Source organism: Stegostoma tigrinum, chromosome 11, assembly GCF_030684315.1.
Source record: "Stegostoma tigrinum isolate sSteTig4 chromosome 11, sSteTig4.hap1, whole genome shotgun sequence".
NCBI classification, from domain to species: Eukaryota; Metazoa; Chordata; class Chondrichthyes; order Orectolobiformes; family Stegostomatidae; genus Stegostoma; species Stegostoma tigrinum.
This window is the reverse complement of record NC_081364.1, coordinates 71299027-71309316: the sequence shown is the minus strand read 5'-3', so window position 1 is coordinate 71309316 and position 10290 is coordinate 71299027. Positions and strand designations below refer to the sequence as shown.

The 10290-nt window shown below is 44.4% G+C and overlaps 3 non-coding genes across 3 annotated transcripts; 1 reads left to right on the top strand and 2 right to left on the bottom strand.

The window, feature by feature from the left end:
• Positions 1-969: 969 nt before the first annotated feature.
• Positions 970-1043, top strand: trnan-guu (transfer RNA asparagine (anticodon GUU)). The gene has a single exon. It is a non-coding gene; the product is annotated as a tRNA-Asn (tRNA).
• Positions 1044-3860: 2817 nt separating this feature from the next.
• On the bottom strand, positions 3861-3932 carry trnad-guc (transfer RNA aspartic acid (anticodon GUC)). The gene has a single exon. It is a non-coding gene; the product is annotated as a tRNA-Asp (tRNA).
• Positions 3933-8734: 4802 nt separating this feature from the next.
• Positions 8735-8824, bottom strand: trnap-agg (transfer RNA proline (anticodon AGG)). The gene is given in 2 exon segments: positions 8735-8770; positions 8789-8824. It is a non-coding gene; the product is annotated as a tRNA-Pro (tRNA).
• Between the last annotated feature and the right edge of the window lie 1466 nt (positions 8825-10290).

Below are 10290 nucleotides of genomic sequence, written 5' to 3'. Positions count from 1 at the left end.
TGAGACATGTAGCTAGCACTCGTGGTAGTTGTCTTTCCCTGAGGAAGGGAGATTTCAAGACAATGGGGCATTTTTAAGTTGCAAGGAGATAATTTTTAAAAAAATGAGAGACAGAACTTTGCAATTACTGTGAATAAAATGATGTCAAGTTCCAGCAGAGAAACGGACGGCAGAGAGGCGGGTGACAGAGAAGCAGGCATGTGAGGACAAATGTCTTTCGTTTGCCAGTGACATTCACCGCTTCACAAAGTGGAGAACATTGAATTGAAGCAGTAATGGTGAATGCCTTGGCTGGTTACTCACCTTGCAAATGCTTTTACCGCTGATGTCTCTGTTAACGTCACAAGTTGACAGGATGAAAGCTGCAGCAAGACGTGTGGAGCCACTGGGGTAATTGATACAGCGTCTGACTTTGGTTTGAAAGATTGAAATGTTATATCTTCTCTCACTCGAGTGAAGTTGACAGCTTTTCTACCCTTGCAAACTGACAGTTGCTTCCGAAGCGGAATGTATACGCAGCGCTGTTTTTGTCAGATTCCCGGCAGCTGAAGTGATTGGATCGCTGCGTTTGGAAATTGAAATATGCACATGATCTACACGAGTGTGGGACTATTTCAGCTCACTGTCCATTTCATATCTCAGCTCATGGCAACAGCTCTCATTGTCAGGAGAAACTGCTTCTGTTCCACATAAAGTTGCCTTTTGTCGGGGAACCGTGTGTACTGTGACAGAGCGTGGATGTGACGGATACAGAGAGCATATAATCCTGAGGCCCCTGTCACTCTCGGAGGATATATCTTTGTATCTCCCTCTGTTGCTTAACATGAGGACAATACTTCAAGGGGCTTTAACATAGTTTTATCAACTCAAACTTCAGTCCTATTCATTGATTACACAGGTAAACTCTTTGAAATGTGCCCTCGAAAATGAAGAACACCAATTGACTGTTTGCAAATGTTTCCAGGGCCTGTCTCTGTGGCACAATTGGTTAGCGCATTCAGCTGTTAACTGAAAGGTTGGTGGTTCGAGCCCACCCAGGGACGAAACACTTATTCTGTCTTAAACTAGATGACTCACATTAAGAGGTTTTATTTTTGGCTGCAAGAAGACAACCGTGTTAGCTCCTCATGAATCGAGCGAAGCCCAACACAAACAGGTCTTAATGTGCAACTGAAGCAAAAATCACAAGGTGAACGCCTTGAATAGATGATGCCTGATGACACGCACTGACACGGTGTTCGAATGGTCTTCTTCCTCGCTATAAAAACTCGAAGACTGGGAGAAACTGATCTGTCACCAAAAGGAGCAATAAAATGAAAAGGCAACAGCAATGCCTTTGAGGCAAGATGCCAGGGGACTCAGTGCCTACCCTGATAGTCAAGTCGTTCGGAATAAGTGCTGTCACCGCCGTGGCCCCCGTTTGATTCCCGATCAGGCGCTCCAAACTATGGTTCGCTAGTTCTTCATGACCTCATGCATTTTAATCCCAAAAATATAGCAAAGAACGACAGATGAAAGAAACCTGAAACCAAAAAAAAAAGATTTGATCCTCAATCTGAGAAGTTCTTGTAATTTCTGTGAAGAGAAACAGAGATAATGCTTCTCATCCACTGAGGCTTTGTTATAACCAGATCAGTTATGGACTTACACATTATAATGTCGGGGAAATAATCACTTTTGTCTGTAGAATCAGCATAATTATCAAAATATCTCTGTACTTTCCAACCGTCAACATTACAACTTTAAAAGGACGTTATCGGCTCTCATACAGCTTCTGTTGCCCTGAGGTGGGGAAACGCTGTGCTAAAATGTTTGTCTTTTCCCTTCCGTTTCTGTCAGTTCGCAGCCACGTCGAATGGAGAATTGATTCCTTTCAGTATCTACCTCAATATGTGTCTCTGTTTGTCTCATATTGTTGCTTTGTATCCATCTGAGCCCCTTTCACATTTTCCCACTCTCCATCTGTCCATATCCCTCATTTGCGATTTCTGCTCTTTGAAAAGTCTAAAATTCGGACACTGTTTGAGGGTGGGGGTGATGATGAAGGTGCTGAGATGGTTCCCATCCCCTCCCCTCTCACCCCCGGCTGACAGTAAAGTCTAGAATTGGGCTAATATTACTTGGATAATCTGCATGTCCCTTCGGGCCGAGGAAATGAAACACTTCTTCCGTCAAAGTATGATGATCTGTTTGACTTTGAAACAGAATCCCCAATCCAACAGCGAAGGACAAAAGCAAATCCACCACAATCATATGATGACAATGATCTCTCTCCTGTCGGCGTAAGGTGAATGAATGTTGACAGCAGAGAACGAGGATAATCAGCTCGTCATGTCTGTGTCATTACCACTACATTCCCCAAAAAGGCTGTAGTTTATCTTGCCTCATAATGTTATTCTCCCAAACTCCAGCAAGATAGGCTCAGTTCTATCCATCAACATCGCCGATTGTGTCAACTGTACAGCTTTTGGTAGAAATTCAAGCGAGGAATCGTGGGCCTACAGCACCGGAACTGCTGGGATGCGAACCCCGGATTTCATGCTTCCTTACAGGAGCTTTACCCAACTAAGGCCCGGCGCCACAGCCTGCTGTTCACGTTGCCTGCCTTGATATCTGCATTGTTCTGAACATGTAATCAGTAACGCTTTGTCTGCATCAATTTTGCTGGGTGCAAATTTCATATAAACTGGCTTTTGCAAAATACAAATTGTGCACAGTTGAACATTCTCCTCTGGAAATGCACAGAAAGAGACAATCTCCTGATGTATTAGTTCTAAACGGATCATTTCTCCTGACTGAGGGAAGAAATGTGTCCTTTCACATATTGAAGGAAGAAATGTCTCCTTTTCTCAGGCCTAAGGGACAGGCACGATGTACGAATAATATTATCCCAGTTCTACAGCGGCGAGGGGAACTAACCTACACCTTCACTCTCAAACACTTATCAAATTCCACACTCTTCAAAGAGCAGAAGTGGGAAATGCGGGATATGGACGAAAAGTGGGAGGAATCGAAAGGGGCTGAAATGGATACACAAAGACAAAGAGAGACAAATTGAGACACATGCTGAGGTAGACATTGAAAGGACCAATTCTTCATTCGACATGGCTACGAAGCGACAAGAAAGGAAAGAAAAATACAACAATTTAAGCAGAAGCTGTACCCACCTCAAAGCAATGGAAGCAACATCAGAGCCAATAATTTCCCGTTAAAGTGGTCAAGTTAACGGATGGGAGCTGAGGAGATATTTTGATAAACACGCTGTTCCGACAGATAAAAGTAATTATTTCCCCACTTTACATAGAACATAGAACATAGAACAGTACAGCACAGAACAGGCCCTTCAGCCCACAATGTTGTGCCGACCATTGATCCTCATGGATGCACCCTCAAATTTCTGTGACCATATGCATGTCCAGCAGTCTCTTAAATGACCCCAATGACCTTGCTTCCACAACTGCTGCTGGCAACGCATTCCATGCTCTCACAACTCTCTGCGTAAAGAATCTGCCTCTGACATCCCCTCTATACTTTCCACCAACCAGCTTAAAACTATGACCCCTCGTGCTAGCCATTTCTGCCCTGTACAATATGTACCTTTACAATATGGAAGTGCGTAACTAACCAAGTTCTGACGAACGATCAATGGATTCACAGCATTATCTCTGTTTCTCTCCATGATGCTGAGGGAGTTGACCAATTCATGTTTTTGTTTCAGATTTCCAGCACTTGTAGTTCTTTGTTCCATATTGGCTTCAATGACGTTTGGGATGAAATAGGTTACCTCGCAGACTTTTTTTGTTTCAGAATATTAGTAAGCAGCTCTGTGGTGACGCAAAACTAGCCGATGACAATGGGCATTCCCTGACTGGGAATTGAACCCAGGCTGCGGTGGTGACAGCACCAAATCCTAACCACTAGGCCATCAGGGAATGTGCTGTGCATAGTGCCCTCTTTTGTCAGTGACACTGCTTTTGCCTAGTCATTTTCTTTTGCTCATTTTGATTGCCAATCAGTTTCTCCCTGTGTTTGAGACTTTATGATTTAGAAGTAAGACCATTCGGCCCATCGTGTCAGTGCGTGTCATTAGGCATCCATCTCGTCTCGTCACATTTTCCAGAATTTGGCCCACCTTCTCGATGGTAAACATCAATGAGATTATCCCTGTAATCAATGAATTGGACTGAGGCTTCTTGGTAGTACAACTGTGTTACAACCCCGTCAGGGAACTCATCCTCATTTTTAGCCACACCGGAAGACACACAGACACATAAGAGGGTGACAGAGAGCTCAGGATTACACCTGCTCCATGTGCTTCACGTTCACTCTCCCACCCCCACATATGTTTTCCTGACAAAAGGCCGGTTTATGTGGAACACAAGCAAGTTCCCCTGACAATGAGAACTGGTGTTGTGAGCGCGAGTTTGAATTGGACTGTGTGCTGTAAATGATCCACACACTGCTTGTGCACAACCTTTAATTTCCAATTACTTCAATCTGACAATAATAATGCCTGCACCCATTCCTCTTTGGAATCATGTGTCGAAAAACTGCCGGCTGTACTCGAGCCTGGTAGGACTTAAACCTACAATCGTCTAATCTGAAGTCAGACGTGGTATCCGTTATTCCACGGGCCTTAAACGCAACCCCACAGAAGATATCTTGTAAAGTTATGCTGTTAACTGGGACCAAAGGAGAAATGTGATTCTCGAGGTGAACTTCAGCAAAGGTAATCACTGTCACTGCTTCACTTCAATGGGCCCCGCTTTGTGAAGCTGTGAATTTCTTTGGCAAAGGAAGCACATTTGTCCTCAGGAGCCTGCTTTGCTGTCACCTGTTTCTCTGCTGCAGCTTGCCATCATTTTATTCACAACCACTGCGATAGTTTATGACCCACTCCAATGAAATGTACTGTCATACTTTGAATCAAGGTCTCTTCGAGTCAAGGCTGTGAACAAATACAGCGAGAAACCTCTGATCCTTTCTAGCCAGGAATCTGGAAATGGGTGAGTTGAATGATGCCTTTAATCGGGCAGCCCCTTCACTGCCGCTCTGTGCCTCAAAACAAGCTCCTGTTAGCATCAGCCAGTTTGTACCTTGCTGCAGCACATCTAATGAACAACTTCAGGTTATCACAGCTCCACTTTCTTCACATTGAAACTCAGGGCGATAATATGAACTATTTCGAAGCTTAGATGGAGAAACATTTCTGGTGAAGTTGGTTCTGATGTGAAGAATGGACCGAGAACATGTACAAGTCAGGTCACAAGGCTAACTGTCAGTACATCTCATGTTTCAGTGGTAAGGACTCAGAGCTTGCATCGCCCAGCCCTGGATGCAATTCTTTCAGGAAATAGAAATGTCTTCCTCTTGTGTGAGTTAGCCAAACAAAGGATGATTTCCAGGTCTCACACAGGATACAGTCTGAATAGGTCAGAATCAGTCCAGTGAGAGTTTGCTTCGATCTCGAAGGACAATGACAGCATGTACATGAGAAAACTACCATCCATATTGTCCCCTCTAAGAATCTCACCATCCTCAGTTGGAAATATAACACTGTTCCCTCAGTGTCACTGGGTCTCAATCCTGGAATCCCCTCACAGCTGCCATCACGGCTGTCGTTACGTGCCATGGATTACAGGAAAGTGACTCATTAACTCCAGCATGGAGTAGTTAGAGACAGAGAATGAAATTCCAGATTATGCTTATGATTTGACCAGAAGAACCTTTGCTAGTTTCACATTTCCAGAATAAAGTCTGGGACATTCATTGTGGAGACACAGAAACAGCTTCATCCCACCCACTGCTGAGACATCCATGTCACCGGGAACAGGCTCCCCTGCAGCCAGGGCCACGCCCCTTTGGACCTTTCTGCTTTTTATCTGTTCCTAAGTATATGATTGTGTCAGATCATACATTTTCACATTGAATTCTGGTTATTTCAATGTCTCAGATCAGGGAATAGCATCGAGAACAACAGAGCCAATATCCCAGCATCTTTCAGAAGGGAAAGGTGCTTTGACAATCAGAAATGTCATCCTTCGCACTCCCCTGAGTCTGATTCACAAAGTGTTTTGAACGGTTTAAGAAGCTGGAAACTGGGTTATCTGTTTTATTTCCTTTTACTATTCCAGCCAGCAGCTGACAGTTTTGGTGCTGTTTATAATGTAGGAGGTGAGTAGCGGTGGGTTTGGGCAGTTTGATTAAGTTGATGGCGTGGAATTCTTTTCACTGACCAGGGTCGGAAAACAGTGTACTTGCATTTAAGGGCAGTTAAAAGAGACACGCTTATATTTATATAGCGCTTATCATCATCAATGAGGAAGCCAGTTTACCATGATGAGACATCGTTTAAAACTTGATTCATTTTCCTCCGAAAGTGGTATAAAGTCAGGAGTTACAGGACACCAGGTCACAGACTGACAGGTTTGTCTAAAATCACAAGCTTTCAAAGTACATCTCCTTCATCAGGCAAATTGCATGCATGTGATACATTCACAGCAAAGACCCTTTCAGATCATAGACCGAAATCGATTTCGTAATGAACCACTTCCGGGTTCTCCCAAAGGTTAAAAAAAACACGTCAAAGGGAACAAAGCCTTACACAGGATTCAAACCTGTAACTTTTTGTACTCACAACATCCAACTGAAGAGACAATCAGACCACGAGACCAACAACCCAGACTGGCTATGTCCCCTTTAACAATAAATCAGATGCTACTCAGGCAGTGAAAGTGTCCCTACCTCAGATGTAGGGGACCAGAGTTCATGTTCCAGCTGCTGCCAGACGTGTGTAACAACATATCTGAACCTATTGATTGGACAATTGTTCCCCATTGCTTCAGGCAGTGAAAGCAGCAAAGAACATCTTCACACTCTGCCTCCCTGTTCCTGGGACGGTGCTATTTGTCCCATCTGCTGGGGGAGGGTTCTCTCCATTGCCAGATGCATTGAATCATTTCCCTCCATGGGCAGGTAGTGCTGGGAGATGGTATATAGTCTGCAGCTCCCTCTCAAACATTGGAAGATACAAGCAGCAGAAGCAGTGGAATCAGGCTTGTGTGGCCAATTGGAAATGACAATTTGGGACTTTTGTTGAATGACATTTACTAGGGACAGACAGAAGCTAAAGAACTGCCGAGAAATAGAGAAGATGAAACTGGGGTGTCATCCGTTCAGCAACTTAAATGGGATCTCTCCGTGCAGCCTTTTTGGTATTCAGAAAACGTTTGCACACAGAAACACTGCAACTATCACCTCAGCAACGCGGGCGTATGTGCGTTTGCTGCATCCAGAGCTGGAGTTTATATCTGACACCAACAGTTCCCGATTTAGAGAATCCAGGTGAAACACTCACTCACTGAGAGACATCCCCAACGGCCCCGAGTTACGGGGCTGCAAATAGTACAACGTGGAAGGGAGGGTTAATAATGAGCCCTTGTTTCTCCCCCACCCGCTCCCTCACAGGGACAGGGAGAGTGATGTCATAAACTAATGGCGTCATTCCCACATAAAAAATGCCGTTCAGCCCGTTGGGTCCACGGTCACTCTGTGCCTCTTTTATTTTTCTGTAGTTATTCACAATCGATGATATCTATCCCTAATAATGGTGAACTATGTCTGTGTCACGATGCTGTCTCCAACATGATGATCGTCTTGTTCTTCATGTCTGAAACAGCATGTGCAATTACTGCATTTCTTGGCGGGGGGAGAAAACTGGAAGTAATGCGTTTCAGCTTCACCCGTATAATCCCAACTTAGAGAAGACCGACGGTGAACAAGAGTGAAGTATTGAGACCTTGACAAGTGTGTCACCTCACCTGTCTATCAGTACGAATGAGTAATTTCGGGCACATGAAGCAGAAAGCTCATCATAACGAAAGGTGCAGAACAAAATGCCATGTGCCTGCAGTGCACAGCAGAGGATGGGGTGTCCATCAACCTCTAGCTCATAGGCCCAGCACGCTCCCACTACACCACTCATCTTGGTGGGCCCATGTGCTTTTTAGGCTTTTCATTTGACGTGTGGCATGTACCTTCAAAAATGAATTCAAAAACCTTCATTGTTGTTGTGTAGATGTGTCTCACTGTGTAAACATAACCTTTGTCTAACGTCCCACATTCTGTTCGTCCCACATTCTGATTTCACTGAGAATCAAAAATTTGTCACAACACAGATAGAGGCCATGCAGCCCACTTCAGCTGTGCCTCTCTTCCGCAACGAATAAATGGGTGTATCTTTTCGTGTAATTCTCTTGCCTTCTCTGTGTAACTGTATGCATTGTTACTTGTAACATAACTGTCAAATTCCCTTTTGTGTTGATTAAATCTGCGTCTTTAGTACTGTTAGATGGACCCTCAGTTCAAAACTTCAAACCGACCAGCTTTCGCCTTTCTGTTCTCCAAGGAGAGCGTTCCCAACTTTCCAATCCAACTTGATTGCTGACATTCCTCTTACACAGCACCATTCACCTGAATCTGTTCAGCGCTGTCTAAAATACTTCATATCCCCGCTTCTGGAAGTTTTACACTCCGAAGTACCTATCAGAGTCATGTTGCATGGGTGAACAACCTGAAACATTTATTTCCACTTTGAACATATGTTTCTTTTGGCCGTGTTCACTGTAATGGTACCTCTGCCCCATGACCAGTTCAGGCAACCCGACCTCTGTCCACAAAGCTGGCTTTTCGGACAGCTCACTTGACATTGTGACAAAAGTGAAGCAAACAACCTGGGCTCGTCTGGGAGTTGAACCCAGGACCTCTTGCATTTTAGTGCTACTGTATACCCTAAGCAAGAATCATACCCCTAGACCAACGAGCCATTTGCCAGTACAGGATAGAGGGGACACGATGGAATAGTGGTATTTCCACTGGTCGTGAATCCAGCGATCTGGACAATTTTCTGGTTCCCGGGTTCAAAACTACAGCAGACGGTAGAATTTGAATTCAATAAATATCTAGAATTAGGAATCTATTGATCACCGTGAGACGATTGTTGGGGCAAACCCCATCTGGTTCACTAATGCCCATTAGGGAAGGAAACTACTGTCTTTTCCTGGTGTGCCCTATTTGTGACTCCAGACCCATGGACAATGTGATTTACCTTGTGTCTGAGCATTTAGGGATGGACAATAAAGACTGGCCTATCCAAGGACGCCGTCATCCCATGAATGATTTTCCTATGAAAGATTTATAAAAGATACTTGCCACAGAGACCCTGATGGATCTCATGCTGAACTCGATGTCATCAAAATCAGACCATACAAATGAAGAATGCTGCGAGATACGTGACACGAGGAAATGCCTGTGATTCGAATGCGAGAGATATTCCTCCTTACTCAATCCATATGGAACAGGGATCATACATTTAAACCAATGAACCAGCAACAGTTCAATGCCATTAACACGAAAGAAGCACTGAGTTTTATTGACAGCCTTTTCCAATTCTGAGCCCCTTCTCCCTGGACGGTCTGTCAGCTCTCTTACCCCGGGACCACGCTCTCTCCATTGGCAGCTGGAGTAAACAATCTTCCACTGGCAGGCCGTGCTGGCAGAGAACAGCATGAATGCGGTCTTCAGCTCCCTGTCAACACAGACTAACGGGACAGGGGAGGGGTGTGGTAGGAGTGAGAGATATGGGAAGTGTGAAGACCTCACAAAAGGGAGATTACACATGCACAGAAACTAACATTCTATTGGGAACCTTGTCCAAATTACTGCATCTGAGATAGGGCGAGAAATGCAGAATTGCTGGGAAAGAAAAAAGTCTCCTAATAACGGGGAGCTGTGTCTGTGTCCTTCTCGATGTCAGAGGGATGGCACAGCTGTCTGATTCAGCATGGGGTGTTACTGAAGGGAGTTCTGTCTCTCAGACACACTGTACCTGATGTGTACAAACTTCAGCACTTTCTTCACAGCTCAGAGAACAGATTTCATGATTCAAATGATCCCACAGTGACAGAGAATGGGAGAAGGCAATTCAGACCATCACCTTCACAGCTCCTGGAGAGAAGTGGGATGCATGACAGCAGGCAGCATCGACTAGTGTAGTTTCAGCATTTACAACCTTGGTCCATGTGATAATAAAATCAATGTGAGAAATTGATTCTGTTAGAGATAGCAGGAAACCGTTAAGACTGTTTGGCGTATTTCTGAAACCCCAGTAAACCCTGCCCGTGTCCTTCCTAACATCTTCATATCCCAGTAAACCCATTCCGTATCTTTTATGATGTCTTTATATCCAGGTAAACACTATCCATGGTCGTTATAATGTCTTATATCCCAGCA